Consider the following 18,276-nt stretch of genomic DNA (forward strand, 5'->3'; position numbering starts at 1 on the left):
CATTCCAGTTCACTGTTTCTAACTCCTCCTCTACTTTGGTCCTGTAATCATCTGCCATTTCTTTGATCCTCAGCTTCTAAACTTTCAGTCTTTCTCCCTGACTGCTCCTCTCTCCTGATCCACCTCATTCTTCTCAGCTTGATCTTGCACACCACAGTCATATGATCTGACAGACCTCCACATCATCTCCTCACGGCCCTCGTATCAGCAACCATTCTCATCATCGACCTCTCTACGAGCACCTAATCAATCAGGCTTCTTTCAACACGATCCCCGTTTCCTCTGTACCATGTATATTTATGTGCATCTTTGTATTTGTAATACAAGTTACAAATGCACAACCTCCTTTCCTGACACATATCCTTCAGTCGCTTCCTATTATTATTTTCTCCTAGTACTCCATAACAACCCATTATGCCATCCTCAGAACTAATGCCTACTCTTCTATTCATATCCCCCATTATGATCACTTTGTAGCTCCTAGGCATTTCTCCCACTACTTCATCCAGCTCATCCCAGAATCTGTCCTTCTCTCTCTCACTCCTGTCCTCACACAGTGCATATACTACTATCACTGCCACTTTCACCTTCTCAAACTTGAACCTGACATACATATACCTCGAGCTGACACATTTGTAGTCTCTCATTCCACTCTGCCACACCTCATCCATCATTTGGGCCTACCAAACAAAATAAACCCTGTTCAATCAGCCAAAGGAGAGCTCCTGAAAGACAAGCAAGCTATCCTAGAATAATGGGCACAATACTTTAGCACCTTACTGAATCGAAGAAACCCAGTGGCGTACAACATCCTTGATAACATCACAAATGCCACTCAAGCGGAAGATATTGATGTGCCGCCTACACCTGCAGAAACTGCTCAGGCCATCCGATCTCAAAAAAATAACAAATGCCTTGGCCCTGATGGCATACCATCGGGACTGATCAAGTAGGGTGGCCAGCACCTCCATAATCTCCCACTGACTATCTGGAACCTAGAACAAATTCCATCTGAATGACTTACTTCTGATATTGTAACCATCTTCAAGAAGAAAGGGGACCACTCAGATTATGAGAACACTGGAGTTATATCCCTTCTTGTGAGTGCTAGCAAAGAACTAGCCATGATAATGCTATTCAGACTAACAAAACATTAGACTGAGTCAACACTTTCTGAAACACAATGTGGATTTCTGAAGGAATGAAGTACCTATGACATATTTTTTAATGTGAGGAAGAAGGAACCAAAGGCTGAGCCTGCAAAACTTTCCTTCCAAGAAAAAAACAAAAACAACACAAAAGAGAGCCAAATTCAAGATCCATTCATTTCGAGAGGCCTGGACACACTGTGTATAAAAGACTGGAGATCATAGGAAGTAGGAAATACAGACAGAGGGAGACAGTACCAGAGTTGACCTGTTGCATGAATGAAAGACTTTGAGTAACGGTTAGCTCTTGCATTAGATAGCTGGACAGAAAAGGGATGAGAGTTTGATGCCAGACGGATGCTACGTGCCCATTGTAGAGGTGGAGGGATGTAAGCAGACAGTTCAGAGAAGCAGTGACCATTGAAGTTGCGATAGAAACGAGATAAAGAGGCAACAGTGCAGTGAACAGACAGAGGTTGAAGGGAGCCAGTAAGAGGAGGAGAGCTGATGAGACGAATAGCCTTTGACTCCGCCCTATTGAGAAGAGCTGTATGTGAGGAGCCTCCCTACACATGAAAGTTGTACTCTAAACAGGGGCGAATAAAACCCGTGTATAAAGTCAACAACTGTGCAGGGCTAAAGAAACCATGGAGTCTGCTTAGCACACCTAATCTCCTGGAAGCAGATTTTACAGGAGATGCAATATGATCTGTTCAAGATAAGTCCATGTGAATGAAACCCCAAGCATGTTCAAGGATGATGCAGGATTGAGCTGGATATTATTAACCCCTTATCTGTGGGGTGTCACTTTCGTGACGCTTGGGAGCAAGAGATCATACTGCGGGCATCACTTTTGTGATTCTGTGTTATTTTGAATTCGCCCGGGCTTTCAAGTGGTGGCTTTTATCATCTATCAGTACTGCCAATGCCCAACTCTAGTCAGCACTCCTAATCTCATCTGTACTCCCATCCATTGTTGATAATTTAGCCATTTCTCCCCATTCTTGACTCCCCTCCCTACCTCCCCTCCATTACTCTCTCCTCTCCCCTGCTCAGCCGCGCTGCTCTAAGTAAATCTTCCCCGGAATTTTCCACTGATTTCATCCATTGAAATAAGCCCTATGCCCTATTCTTATACATAATAATATATACAAAAAAGAAATAAGGTAAGTGATAGTGCCATACACCTGGAATTGGCTAATCATCACCTGACAACACCTCACATGCACTCATTCGCTAATTTTCCCTGTTTATTTCCCCTTGAAATATGCCATATAATATATTCTCTTAATAAAAATATATATAAGAAAGGAAGGGAGAAGCCTAAGTGATATTTACATTCACCTGGAACTATCTATTTTATTATGTATTGTCGAGATTTCCTACCAATCATTTTTTAGCATGTACTGCAAATGTCCAACAATAATCAGCACTCCTTATCTCATCTGTACTCCCATCCATTGTTGACAATTTAGCCATTTTTCCCTGTTCTTGACTCCCCTCCCTACCTCCCCCCCATTACCCTCTCTCCCCTCCCTACCTCACCTCCATTACCCTGTCCTATTGCCTGCCCGGCCATGCTGTGGTAAGTAAATCTTCCCCGGAATTTTCCACTGATTTCATCCATTGAAATAAGCCCTATGCCCTATTCTTATACAAAATAATATATACAAAAAAGAAAAAAGGTAAGTGATAGTGCTATACACCTGGAGGTAGCTAATTATCACCTGACAACACCTCACATGCACTCGTTCGCTAATTTCCCACGGTAATTTCCCCTTTGAAATATGCCGTATAATCTATTCTCGTAATAAAAATATATATAAGAAAGGAAGGGAGAAGCCTAAGTGATATTTACATTCACCTGGAACTACCTAATTTATTAAGCATTGTCTAGATTTCCTGCCAGTCATTTCATTGCGTATATATTAGCAGCTGTCACCACGCTGACATTGGCAGCCTTTCACTGCCCCTAGGCCACCACTGCAGTCAGTTTACTGTCGTCTTTCAAGGTGAAACCATGTTGGATTCGCGCCTGTCCAATTCTGCCGCTTTTTAGCCCCATGCAAAGGGCCCTGTGACTTCAACCCCTACTAAACCTCGTGTGGAAAGGGGTAAAGGGCTAAGTGACTGCTGTGGAATGTGAACTGGCTAATTTATCAATGAAAATGATGGACAGTGACTACGATCTTTCTGGTGAGTAAAACAGTGCAAGTGGAAATGTAAATAATATGTAAATAATGTGTAAACAGCAAGTGAAAGCAATGAATGTAAATATAAGTGAACAGTGGAAAATAGTTTTATAAGTTACTGCAAGTGACAGTGTATAACACAGTGTAAATAAAATAGAAATGTAAATAATGTAAATAAAATAGAGAATGTAAATAGAAGTGTAAATGAGTAGTAAAATAAGAATACGAGTATATATCCTAGGAGTAATGAAAGTGAAAGTTTCACTCTAGCATGTATGAATAATATGAGTTATGAAAGTGAAAGTGAAAGTGACAGATTCGCTCTCAACGCTAGTATACAGGACGAGAAAGTGAATGCTACGTATTATACTGAAAGAGAAATTGAATGCCTACAGTGACAATAAACTACTATTACTGAAGAAATCTTATGGATAAAGACAGCAGATATATATGTGTTATATAGTAACAGAAAAATAAAGTGTGAGTGTTTTTATGAATAATAAATGACAGACTACCAGCGGCGAACGAGCGCAAGTGGGAAGCTGGTATGCGCTCGTAATTTTCATTGCTTTCACAGTGTGGTTTTTTTTGGAGTATGGATTCCAATCTATTTGAAAATCATAGAATAGTGGTTCTAGTGATAATATCAGGCTGTGGTAATCATATTACGGGGTGTCAGGAAGTGAAAAGTGGAGACTTCGTTACCCAACTTCAGAAGTCTCCACAAGTCCTAAGGTACTCGACGAAGGCTCAACAAACATCCCAGAAGAAAGCTAAAGGTATGTACCATAAGCAAATTTAATTATAATATTCTAGGACTAACAACTGATTTTTGGCAAATATTTTTACAAAGTCTGTTGGAGCGCGAATATCTCCGCGAGACACGCAAGGAGCGCCAAAACAAAGCCGTGGTTTAGGGGTTAAACATTACTGGGTACTCCTGTGGAAGATTTTAATGGGTTGATAGGTGTAAAAACTGAGTCTTTGATGCATTAAAAACAACAAGATTATTTCTACCCCAGTCAGAGATACGAGCCAAGTAAGACATTAGGTGAGCCATAGCCTCATCTCTTGTTTGTTGAAGCAACTGCTGAGATGGATGTTGCGGGAATCGTATGGAAAGGCGAAGGGTGGAACCATCAGCATGCGAGTCAATATGGTTAGATGTACAGCTTGGAAGATCACTGATGAATAAAAGGAAGAGAGTTGGTGATAGGACAGAGCCCTGAGGAACACCACTGTTGACAGATCTAGTAGAAGAACGATGGCCATCTACAACACCAGCTATAGAACGACCAGAAAGGAAGCTATAGATGAAGGCACAGATAGAAGGATAGTAACAGTAAGAGGGCATTTTGGAAATTAAAGATTTATTACAGACTCGATCGAAAGCCTTTGAGATGTCAAGTGCAATGGCAAAGCTTTCGCCAAAGTCCCGAAAGGAGGATGACTAGGAGTCTGAAAGGTAGGTGAGAAGATCGCCAGTGGAGCGTCCCTGACGGAACCCATACTGACGATCAGAAAGAAGGTTGTGATAGGAATGATGCTTTAAAATTTTTCTGTTAAGGATAGATTCGAAAACTTTTGAGACACAGGATGTTAAAGCAATTGGACGATAGTTAGAGGGTTGGAAATGGTCACCCTTCTTTGCAACTGGCTGAATGACAGCAAACTTCCAGCAAGAAGAAAAGGTATAAGTTGAAAGACAAAGGCAAAAGAGTTTACCTAGGCAGGGTGTAAGCACAGAAGCACAGTTCTTGAGGACAACAGGAGGGACACAATCAGGCCCATATACCTTGTTAGTATTGAGGTCAGTGTTGGCAGAAAATACATCAGCTGAAGGAATTTTAATGTCAACCTTGAGGAAGTCAGAGGGGGGAAGTGATGGAGGAACAGCACTGGAATCGTCTAAGGTGGAATTAGAGGAAAAAGTCTGAGCAAACAGATCTGCTATGTCAATAAATGAAATAGCTACAGAGTGTCACGGGGGGGAAGTGAATTTAAGAATTAAAAATGCTTTGATACTGCTCGAAAGTAGAGACAAGGATATTGACTTGTAAAAATCAAGTAGTGAGATTTACTTTATGCTGGTTTACTTCGATTCTCTAAGGACGAAAATTTATAAACTTTCTCAATAGTACACAGCAGAGACTAATTATTCACGAGCGCTGATTGTTAGTACTGTTAGCCTCATGAGAAAGTGACTCCACCCTGACAAACAATAACTAATACTAATAATAATGGACAGGTTCTTGTCGGTGCTTAACTCCTGGCTGGCACAACGGATTTAAGTTTAATACAAAAGAAGTGGCCGAAATACGAGTTGTGAATAACGTAAGGAGTTTGTGCAAACTAGGAGCGGCAAACTAAATAAGCCTAATGTGGAGAAATAAAACACTATTCTAATTACATTAAGCTCAAAGAAAAGAACTGTAAATTTATTGATAACAATAAAATAAATTTACGTTATATGAATCTCAAAATGAATTCAAAAGGGGAAGAGGAATTCACGGTCACAGAGGGACTCATGAATTCAAATAACAAAAGAAGTACACTCACTCGCTCATTCAAAAGCTGATCAGACTTAAGCCTAGATAAACGAACAGAAATACTGGTCAGTGGAGGGAATGGAGCTGAAGCTACAAAAGACTGGGCATCTGCGTGATGAACACCAAGCGCTGCTATTCACTGGAAGCCCACTTCGCCAATCTCTATCTGGGTGGAGATCCAGGATATCACTGTACAATGGAGATGCTGCTCTCTACGCTGGGCACAAACGATCCTGCACTCGAGGCGCTCTAAAGCTGACTGAGTTCAAACTGGGAAAGAGGTGAGAGATGACCATGTTCACAGGAAGTAGGCGTGGCCTAACTTCAATGGTCAACGGAGAGAGGGCGAACGATATACACACGCAATAAAATCAGTCAGTGAAAGCACTAATGTCGTGCATAAGAATGGTCACTTATGAAACAGTGACAAATTTTCTGAAAACCATCCCGATCAAAGTGCATACAAGGACGGTTGGACTGAGTGATGCCCAGTGGGAATTCCACTAGAGTTCGTGGTTTTCTCACCAAAGTACAATGTCACGAATTTGTATAAATACCCAATCGCGGAATTCGTGACACAGAGCCATCAGAATAGAAAAGAGGAGGGAAGGATGATGAGGTAAAGTAGTTAGAAAGGGTTTTGGCAAAGTGCCAGAAGAAACAGGAAGAATTCGAGTTGGAGAGTTGAGAGCACTTAGTACGGATGAAATTATTTTTAGCAAAGCGAAGAACAGACTTAGCACGATTCCATGCAGAAACATAAAAAGGATGAGATTCATGGGTGGGTTGGCTTCGGTACCTTTTATAGGCCCTCTCCTTGTTGCAGATCTTTGTTGCCCGACAGATTCAAGAGAAATTCGACGAGTAGAACCATGACTTGTATATTGTATTCACTGATCGTTCAAAAGGATTTAACGCTGTCAACAGAGAACTTTTTCTGAATGCTCTGTCAAAATTTGGAGTTCCAAACAAATTTTTTACTCTCCTAAAGAACTTGTATGACAACATGAATGCTCGTGCATCCTTAGGTGAGAGCAATCTGAACCCCTCAGTGGGGATGTGGGTGTGAAGAAAGGATGTATCCTAGCTCCTGTCATTTGCAATATCTATCACACTGCAAGCACCCTTTAAGTCACAGTTAAATAAACCCTGATGATGGAACAAAAATCATATTCTGTCTAGTTAGCAAGTTATTTAATCTTAGAGATCTTGAAGCACAGTCAAAGACTGAAATAGCTCATTTTCTAGAGCTGCAATGCATTAATGACTGCTGTCCTTGCACATACTCCAGAAGCCCTATAACATAGTCTCACCATCGTTTCCAACATAAGCTATACTATGCCATGGGGCTCCGAATACATGTCAATAAAACAGAAATGTCTCAGAGAAACAATGTAGCAGAGTCTTTAGCATTTCAGATAAATGAAGAAAATGTGAACAGGTGGAGAATTGTACCTACCTTTGATGTGTGTTCACAGAAAACATAACGTTGATGCAGAAGTCCGTGCATGAATCAACCATGCCTCAGCCTCTTTTTGGAGTCTCACATCCAGAGTGTTTGAAAACACCAACTTGAAAATCAAGATGAAGGTATCACTATATACAGCTCTATGCCTCTTCATCCTTTTATATGGTGCTCAGTCCTGAACTACTGATCAACTTCACATTAAACAGCTTGAGTCTTTTCACATTCAGTGCTTACAGTGCATCCTAAGACTCACTTGAAAGGATAAAGTTCCACACTCACAAATTCTCCCGGAGGCAAAGTCAACCACCAGAGAAACCATGCTGGTTAAAAAAGAACTTAGATGGGTCAGACACATGTTCTGCGTGCCTGAGCACCGCCTTCCATGGTAGGTTCTGTATGGCTAACTTCCTGCAGTATGTTGCAACCCTGGGGGACAGAAGAGATATAAAGATCACATAAGGTCAACTCTAAAGAAATACATCAGACCAAAAGATCTTGAAACTAGTGCCTCTTACAGAAAAAAAATCGTGAGCCCTCTGCTGTGAAGGAACCATTCATCTTGAAGAAGCTCAGAACCTTGCCAGAGAAGGGTGTAGACAACTGAGGCACAGCCAAAACGGAGTTCTTCCAGCAAACTTGACAAGATAGCTGTGTGACAAAGTTTGCGAATCCATAATTGGTATTGACAGTCACACATGTTGGCACCAAAGACTGAGAAACACACCATCATAGTGAGTATAGTGGCCTTTGTCTTCTGTTCTAGAAAGACAAATTTAAGTATGTAAAGTAGCAGCAGCAGCAGCAGAAGAAGAAGAAGAAGTAGTAGTAGTAGTCGTAGTGGTGGTCGTAATTTCATTTCATTTTATTTAGCATTATAATTACATAGTTTGATATCACTCTACAGTATAACATAACATTCTGTATTTAACAAAGTATATCATTCACAGCATCCCTCTACATTGTCATCATTGTTTCAGTCTACTATTATTATTCATTTCCTTGTCTACAAAGACATGTAACCCATATATGCACAAGCGGAAGTTGACTGACAATTGCTAAAAATATTCAGTAAAAAATAATATTAAATGAGAAACAAAATATAAATGCACAATGATTTTTTATCACTTCACACGTAATAAAAATAATACTTAAAATGTTTATAGAAAATAATCCCCAAACCATATACACACAAGCGGAAGTTGACTGACAATTGTTAAAAATATTCAGTAAATATTATTAAAAGAAAAACAGAAATAATATAAATGCCCAATAAAAAGACTGATTTTAAAAAATCACTCCACACATAATAAAAATAATACTAAAAATGTTTAATTACAAAAAAAAAAAAAACGATATTTTAAAAATGTATATGCTTTTAAAATATTGTACCCAATTTTTCATTAAAATTTTGCTTAAAACAAAAAAGAAGAAAGTTTTTAAAAACTAAGTTATCTATGAAAAAGCAATAATATAATAAAATATAATAAAATTAATAAAAAAAATAATAAAAAGCAAAATTATAAAAGTTCAATGTCAGGTAGAATATATATATTAAAAAAAAAAAAAAATTGGTTAAAATGTCATTTAAATGTCTCCAATAAGTAAAAACTCAATTTAGAAAAAAAAAAAATAAATTAAAATCTACATCAATCCCACACCCATAGACAAGTGCACTAAAATCCATAGAAAATACAGTGCCCCCTCCTATCAAAATGTTTTTGTGCCCACGTTATGCGAGAGGTTATAACATCCAAACTTTCTCAAAGAACATCCACTTCATACTCATTTCTGAACAGGGAAACAACACTGTTAATAGTACGCCATTCGATCAATGTGGAATGTTAAATTTGACAAGGGGTTATGATTTTTCTTTAGTCTCTTGATGTACCTGGCTTGGGTCAGAGTTGTGTGGTGTTTAAGCAGCATCTGATTGCTGTTATTAGCCGTTATACAGGTACTAGGATGAATAGGAAAACCACACATTATTTTCACAGCTTTACTGTATGCCACTTCAAAACATTTAAAAATATTTGTTTTAAAAATATTTGCATTCCATAAAGGAAGACCATACTGTGGAACACTATGAATTAAATAAGAATAAAAAGGTATCAATATTTACATGACTAAAATACCTAAAAACAGTGTTAAAAGAGGCATAAAAGTTATTCGTCCTAAACTCTATATTATTAAAATTACTAAAATTATATAAAATATAACGTCCCAAATATTTATAGCAGTTTACCACTTCAGTGTGGTCACTGTCCAAGTTTAAAGTATCACCTATAAAACCTTGTTTTTGTTTAAAACATATACATTTAGTTTTTTCTTCATTAGTAACTAAATTGTGGTCTTCTATACACGGGTGCAACCAGAAATATAATTTGCGGGTGGGGGGGGGGAACAATGACTAATCATGAGAAATACAGAAACACAATGCACTTCACCATTTGGGATGATGTATGGCAAAATCACCCATCTTGCTGTTTTTTTTATTACCTCGATACTAAAAAAAAAAAAAAAAAAAAAAAATCGAATATCTGTCTTGCACCTAAAGTAAGGTAAGTCTTAAGAAGTATATGTATACACAAGGCTTTTTACTCAGAATTGCATATTTTTTCAGTTCTCCAAATATGTGACATACCGAGTATTACACCCAGGATTAAACAAGTATTCAACACTTAAGATTCGCAGTCTATTCTCGAACACACATAGAAATTTCGGGCTGGGGGGCCGGGCCCCCATGCCCCCCCCCCCCGGCTGCATCACTGTCTATACAGGAACACAGAGTGGCATACAAAATCTCCATATCTGCCAGTGACCCAACAAGAAGTACTAAATCATCTGCATATGCCATTATATTAAGCTTAAATATACCAAAAGTACATCTTTCATTGCATATTGAGATATTATTGATAATATCATTGATGTAAAAAAAAAAAAAAATGGTGAAAGAATCCCTGCTTGTCTCACACCTTGATCTATATAGCAGTACTTACTGCTGCTGCCCTGCCTGTTAATATTGACCATCTGATTTCTCATACAGTGCATTATAATTAAGGTTATATCTATTGGAACATTAGAATTAAGTAATTTATTTCCAAGCATTATGTGGTCAATTATATTAAAGCTTTGCGTAGATCAACAAAAGAGAGCTATAGGGGAGCTCAAAGATGCGTATGATGCCATTACCGCCTTTAATAAATAGCATGCATCAGTGGTTGATGATCCTCTTGTAAAGCCAAACTGCCCTAAATTCATATTTACCTTTTCATTAAAATGTCTAGAATCAAAAGCTCAAAAATTTTCAAAAGACATGAGGACTTCATTACAGGCCTGTAATTCATGGACTCAGCAGTATTCTTCTAGTCCTTAGGAATGGGACTGATAGTGCCCTTCAGTAAAGCACTAGGGAGATAGCAGGGGGTAAAACAAACATTGTAAAAACCAGCTAGGGTGCATAAAAATTTTCTGAAGCATGTTTTAAAAATACTGAGTGTATACCATCATGGCCAATACCTATAATTAGCTTAGAAATTACTTTTTTGAGTGATTGTGCTGAAGTTCTTAAGTGCAACTTATTTCTTCCAGGCCACTGATTTTTTAGGTCTGTAATACAGTTATTCTCACTCATTTCATCCACTGAATATTGATTTGATAAAAATCTTTCCAAAAATATATTTGCAATTTCTGATTTATCACTGCCGCCATCTATCACATCAGTGATTTTCTGCTTCCCCTGATCTTCACTTCTTTCCAAAACTAAGTCTTATTCCTAAAAGTAAATTTCTGTATAAGTGACTGGCATATCTCCCTGTGCTTGTTTAATTTACAATCATTTAGGGCTCGTTTAAAATCTCTTCTACTATTTAGCATTGCTTCATGATGTGGAGTACCCAATTTTCTGCCACCTCTCACCCAGGCCAAGTAATTATGTCTGGCAACAGTATGTAAATGCTTGACATTTCTATTCCAACCAGCAGTTACCTTGCATTTATTTGTATTCACAAATTTACACCTAAAGCCATCACTTGCAGTGTATATACTATTAGCTATAGCACTGTACATATCATCGATGTCTTTCAAGTGATCAAGACGGCGGCATCCAGGTACATGGCAGCTGTGTACAGTAAAATTATTAAGTGCATCTATGTGACTATCCACAATGACATTATTATTACTCAGGTCTTCCACATTTGACTTATTCCAATTCACAAATGCCTGTTTTTCATCATCATGTGTTGCTTTTACATTTTTTCTTGAGGTGCATTGGCAAACAGAAATTCTAATACTACCTCTATTTATGGTTTAAAATATTAACATCTGTTACCGTAATATCATTATGGACTTTTCCTATATAATGGTCTAACCATTTACTAGCAGTATTGCCATAACCTGTGAATGTAACTGAGTCCTGTTCTAAGGCATCAACATCAAAACATACAAGAGAGTTCCTGATCATAAAATTATTTAAGTTTCTCCATGCCCTACCATAAAAAGGATCTGCATTAAAATCACCAATAAAATATATTGAATCAGTGTTAAAATCATTGATAAAATTCTGCAAAACTGATAATGTCTCCATATACTTATTTAATGTAGAGATTTGCCAGAGATCACTATTCAAGTAAACATTTACAAATATACTACATTTACCACATACTATCTATCTATCTATCTATTGCCAGACGCCTCAATCCCGTTTCGGGTGGCCACAAACAAATCGCCTCCAAATCGCCCTGTCCCCCGCCATTTCACTGCCCTGCTCCCAACTCACACACCCCTCTCTCATATACCTCTCCACCCCATCACTCCATCTCATTCTCGGCCTCCCCCTCCCTCTTCTCCCCTCCACGTCACTCACATACACTCTCTTCGTCACTCTTTCACCCTCCATCCTCTCCACATGGCCAAACCACCTCAGTGTGTTCCTCATAACGCTTCCTATCACATCCACATCCACACCACAACGCTCCTTTATATCCTCATTCGTCACCCTGTCTCTCCATGTGACTCCACAGGCTCCTCTTAAATAACTCATTTCCACTGCTCTCACTCTTGACTTGTGTCCTTCCAACAACGTCCAAGCTTCACTTCAGTACGTTAGAGTTGGTATCACAATACTGTCATGTAGTAACTTTTTCACTTCCATGCTCACTTCCCTGTTTCTTATCACTGCTTTCAAAGAACCAGCAACCTTTCTTCCCTGCTGTACCCTTTCAAGCACTTCACCCTCCAAACCTCCATCCTTACTCATCACACTACCCAAGTACTTAAATGTACTCACATTTTCCAATTCCTCACCATCCAACCTCGCTGTACATTCACTGACTTCACCTCTCTCAAAGACCATCACTTTACTCTTCCCTACATTCACCTTTAGATTCCGTTTCTTACACACTCTCCCAAATTCATCCACCAAGCCTTGCAGCTCCCCTTCGTCTTCACTCAACAACACAGTATCATCTGCAAACAACAGTATAGGGAGTTTCCAAACACTATCCTCTCTCACCAGGGCCACTGCAACATCCACTACCCTACCTTGTACCTCTTTTATTACCCCATCCATGTACAGATTGAACAACCATGGAGACATTACACATCCCTGTTTCAACCCAACTTTCAAAGAGAAAAATTCACTTAGTTCACCATCCACACGCACTGCAGCCTTCGCACCATCATACATACTCTTCACAGGATTCAACAACTTCCCATCTACTCCATATATTCTTAACACTTTCCACAATCCTTGTCTATCCACGCTGTCATATGCTTTCTCCAAATCCATGAAAGCCGCATACAACTTCTTTCCCTTCTCTAGAAACTTTTCCACTAAAGATCTAAGAATGAATATCTGATCTACACAACCTCTTCCCTTCCTAAAGCCTCCCTGTTCTTCTCCAACTAATTTCTCTGTTCTTTAACTCTGTCAATAAGTATCCTACCATACACTTTTCCTATTATACTAAGAAGACAAATGCCCCTATGATTACCACACACTTCTTTTTCCCCTTTTCCTTTGTACAAGGGAATAATTATACCTAACTTCCAATCCTCCGGGACTCTACCTTCCTCCCAGGCCAATCTGCACATCTTGCACATCCATTCTACTACTATCTCTCCCCCATGCTTCAGCATTTCACCACACACTCCATCAATTCCTGGGGCTTTCCCCGATTTAACTTTCTTCATTGCTTCCACAACTTCTATCCTACTGATTTCTTCCTGTCCTCTCACCTCTCTCCTTCTCCCAGCCATTCCCCAGCCACTTATACTCGCATTACTTCCATCCTCTATGTTCAACAATTCCTTAGAGTGTTCTCTCCATCTGCTCACTTTTTCTCCCTTCTCCACTAGTAATAAACCATTTTTATCTTTCACTCCCGTGCTAACTTCACTTCCACCCTGTTTTACTCTTTTCACCTCTTTCCAGAACATTTTCTTACAGTCCCTCCACTTTACACTCAAATTCCTTCCAAATTCCTCATCCACTCTCTTACTCTCTCTTCCTAATCTTTTCACCTCTCTCTTTCTTTCTACATATAACTCTCTCTTCCGCCTCTCAACTTCTTCCACGCCCCTATTTCTCATCCATTCATTGTATGCTTTCTTCTTTTGTGCCACAGCCTGTTTCACCTTTTCAGTCCACCACGCTGTTCCTTGCACCCCCCTCCGTCTTCTCTTCCTTCCACACACCACATAACATGCTGCACATATTTCTTATGTAAATATCCTACACACACCTTCCACGTCTCTCATCTGCCCCAATTCATATTTGCCCAATCGTTCCTCCACTTCTCTCTTATACTCTGCCTTTTTCTCATCCTTTTGTAACCTTTCCACTCTCCTTGCAACTACTCCTTCCTCTTGTCTTTCCTTTCTTCTATTCCTCCATCTTTCTTGGATTCTAATTCTGGCCACCACCAAGTAGTGGTCAGAAAGTCCACTTCCCCAACCTCTATAAACTCTTGCATCCATTACACATCTTCGCATCCTTTCATCCACACACACATAATCAATCATTGCCTTCCTTTCATTCAGTTCACCACCCACCCTTCTCATCACTCACCATGTATACCTGTGGATCATTTTATGCCTGAAGAGGGTACTGGCTATCACCAACCCCCTCCCAGCACAAATGTCCACTAACGCACTCCCATTCTCATCTATCTCAGCAGGCACACCCCACTCACCAACTATTCCATCCACCTTCACATTCCCAACTTTACCATTCATATCACCAATCAAAAACACTCTCTCATTCCTTCCAAACTTTTCCATGCACACTTCTACATTTGTCCAGAACTCTTCTCTCACTCTTCTAGCACGATCTTGCGTTGGCGCATACACACACACACACACACACACAATCGCCCACATTTGTATTCCAACTTTCAACTTTACCCACACAATCCTTGACCCAACTGATCCATACTGTCTTATGCTCCTCTTCCATCTTTTACTCACAACTATACATACTCCTTTCTTTGCCCTCTCATTCTCACCTACTCCTGCACATATACCCCATCCATATTCCCATTCTCTCACACTTTCTCCTCTCCATTTTGTTTCAGTTATTCCACATACATCCACTTTCACACCCTCAAGCACCTGGGCAATCTCTCTCTCTTTCACCTCATCATTCTCTCCCCTTACATTCCACGTTCCGATAACCACGTCCTTTGTCCGGTCCTTGGTCGTCATCATTTGGTCAGTCCTTGTCCGAGGCTTATGGTTTGTTTTTTTAGTTAGTTGTTTTCCGGGGAGGGGCACTAACCCTCCGCCAACCCTTTTAGTCGCCTTTTACGACAAGCAGGGATACTGCGGGAGTATTCTTGAAAAAAAACCCTACCCCCACAGTATTGCCATTCCTCCTTCTGGCCTACCTGCCATGGCAGTTAGGACTTTATCTGAATAAGTTGCTCCAACCCCAATACAGTTATAATGTTCATCAATATAATCAAGAATTCCAAGTTTATCTTCTACAACAAAAGTTTCTTGTAAAAATATTATATCATACAAAGATGCCGTTAAGTCCCTAATCAAGTTTATATTTTTCTTTAGTGAGCAACAGTTAAAAGAACCAGTTTTAATTAGACTCGCAGTCATTATGTACATTTAAGTCACAAAATTATTTCTTAAAAATCAGAAAAAAAAAATTCACCAAGACAAGTATATGGAATAAAAAAAAGTTACAATGTCTTAGTATTAAAAAGATCACAAAGAAGTAAATAAAAAGATGTTAATGATAAAAAAAAATATCAACTTGTATAAATAAAACCGATGTAAATTAAAATAGAAAGGAATAAATGCTAAAAAAAATCATTAGTCACAGATTTTTAAAAATAACAACAATGACTAATAAAAAAATTAAAGCAGGAAATAAGACAATAAATTAAAAGCCTGTGTGTTCAGTCCAATAAAACCGCTTATGCCACAAAGAAAAATTAGTTAATAGCACCAGCAATAGTCTTATAATTTTTCTTCCCAGTTCAGTTATAAAACTTGTCAACTATGATATCCTCAGGCCATAATTCTGGCTTAAATAACTTATCCTTTTCTGCAATATTCAAAGTAACTTTATATGGTAAGCTCTGAATTCATTATATGCTCTGAGATTGAATTTATTATTACTCCAAACATATCAGTAATATACGTCTGAATATCATTACTCTTTACCTCTTTATCCACTCTGCCAGTGAAAACATCAACTAATTTAGTGGCTGCCTTAAAAGATGTACCATCATACTTTCTTATACCTTTAACGACAGGCTGAGTTCTGTTAAAACCATTTTTCTCTTTCCTTGACTGTACCAAAGCTCATTTTTCCTGTGAGACTATGACACTATCCCCCTTCACCTGGGTCATCTGACGCACACCTTGTTGTGGGGTGTGAGGAGTGCGGTGCACACCCTTGCTGATGGCCCCAGTGCCGCGGTCTGTAACACAGGGTGCTGGGCTGCGCACATCACTGCATCACCATTCCTAATACCCAAACTCCTTGCATTCATTCTGCCTGCATTTTCCATTATCATTTCCGCATTTCTAGTGCTTCTGACATCATCACATTCCCTTTCATTAATAGCACTTCCCCTGTTCCTTCCACCATCCTCCTCAGCAACTCCTCTGTCACTCCAGTTTCCCACAGAACCAACGCCTCCCACCTCCCTTTCCACGTTAATAGATGAGTGTCCTGACACCACATCGGCATACTCCCTGTTTCTGAAAGTTGGAAGGTCAAGGACGTCAGCTTCTGTCATTGTCATGTCCCGTGTAACTTCTTGTATGACATCCCTAATAGCCTCTTGTAACCCCAATATAGCAGAACCAAACTTAGATTTAAGGTCACTCACGTCTGCACGTACCTGCCTTAGGGCAGTGTCACACTGGGACAAAAGTGGCTAACATGCGACCCGCTAGCCGAACTGACTCACGGTGAGTGAGATTTCGCTTGTGAGGCGAAATGGATAACAATTCTCCCTCACAGCTTGTTGGTGGGATTAAAACTCAAATGAGCCTATATTAATTTTGTAATTGTTGAGAAAAAATTCCGTTATTCACAGAAAGAAACTTTAAAATTGTTAAGTAAATACAATTTAATTCTTGTGGTTTTTATTCACTTTTATTCTTTTCTTGTAACATGAAATAAATATAAGGACACACGTGTGACCAGCCCACGGAGGCTGTCTGTTTTATCTCCGAACAACAAGTAGAAATCAGATTTCGACATGGATCCTGCAGCAAGGAAAACTGTAGTAGACTGCTCTGTGACTCTGGAGTTGCTAAAGTTAGGAGGTCGCAGAAACTGAGGAAAAGGGGGTGGGTACTCCGTGGTGGTTTGTTTACAAATGACCACGAAGCGCCAAGGCAAACAACACTGTTAGCCATTTCGGCTCGCAGAAACACACGAGTGTGACGGACACTTGACTCTGCTAGCCATTTTGGCTTGCAAAAGTGGCTCGCATGTTAGCAACTTTTGGTCTAGTGTGACGCCACCTTTACGGTATCAGCTGTGTTTACGATCGCCGTTGTCATGTTCAAATTTTGGGGAGACACTCACTTATTCTTGCCAGCTCTGCAGACAGAGTTGATAGCAATGGAGCAAAAATTTCAAACCCGATAGGAGGCAATCTTCTGTAAGATTCACTCACAAATTTGTACTCTTTTGAGTTCTTAATTTCAGCATGCAGGTCCAGATCATCGAAGTCTACGTTTTTTTTCAGGTTCCCGGCGGCATGCCAGATCCTTCTTCGGAATGTTACATAACGTTTCTCTTCCTTTCTTTATTTCATCATTGTAATAAAAGGAGAGTATAATTTCTGTTAGTGAATGTGGTGGATAATCCTTTCTAGCTGAATGCAGAAAGCATAAGAGACTGTTTACGACATATTGCTCCATTGTAAATATTCACTGGCAACTCACACCACGTTGAGTACACCGCTTCCCGTCCGATCAGCGAAGTTAAGCAACGTTGGGTCTGGTTAGTACTTGGATGGGTGACCGCCTGGGAACACCAGATGCTGTTGGCATAACGTTCTCCCTACGTGTCAAGTGGGGTTGGTGGAGGATTAGTGCCCCTCCCTGTAAAACAATTAACTCTAAGCCTTGACCACCCCGTTTGGGATACATGGCGTCTGGCAATGAATGAATGAAATGAAACTCACAGTTACATGGCTCCATAGGCTAGCATTGCACATTAAAAAACTGTCTCCCACCATACTCATATAACACTATTAAGATATTAAATTAAAAATATTCAGAGGCAAGTCATAACTCACTGGAAGGAAATAATAATAATGTCCAAGCAAGATGTGATATTGCTGAGCAGACATCCATGACAGCTTGAATCCATAAACACTGGCAGTCTTGTTCGCTAACAGCTGCAAATCCTTCTTGTGCTTAATTTTCCCACAAAGTCGTCG

At 39.5% G+C, this 18,276-nt stretch overlaps 1 pseudogene; it reads left to right on the plus strand.

Moving 5' to 3' along the window:
* The first annotated feature begins 17,763 nt into the window (after window positions 1–17,763).
* Window positions 17,764–17,883, plus strand: LOC145393876 (5S ribosomal RNA; annotated as a pseudogene).
* The last annotated feature ends 393 nt before the right edge of the window (window positions 17,884–18,276 follow it).

This window comes from Coenobita brevimanus, chromosome 25, assembly GCF_032717465.1.
Source record: "Coenobita brevimanus isolate Jiangsu-jjx chromosome 25, ASM3271746v2, whole genome shotgun sequence".
Taxonomy (NCBI): Eukaryota; Metazoa; Arthropoda; class Malacostraca; order Decapoda; family Coenobitidae; genus Coenobita; species Coenobita brevimanus.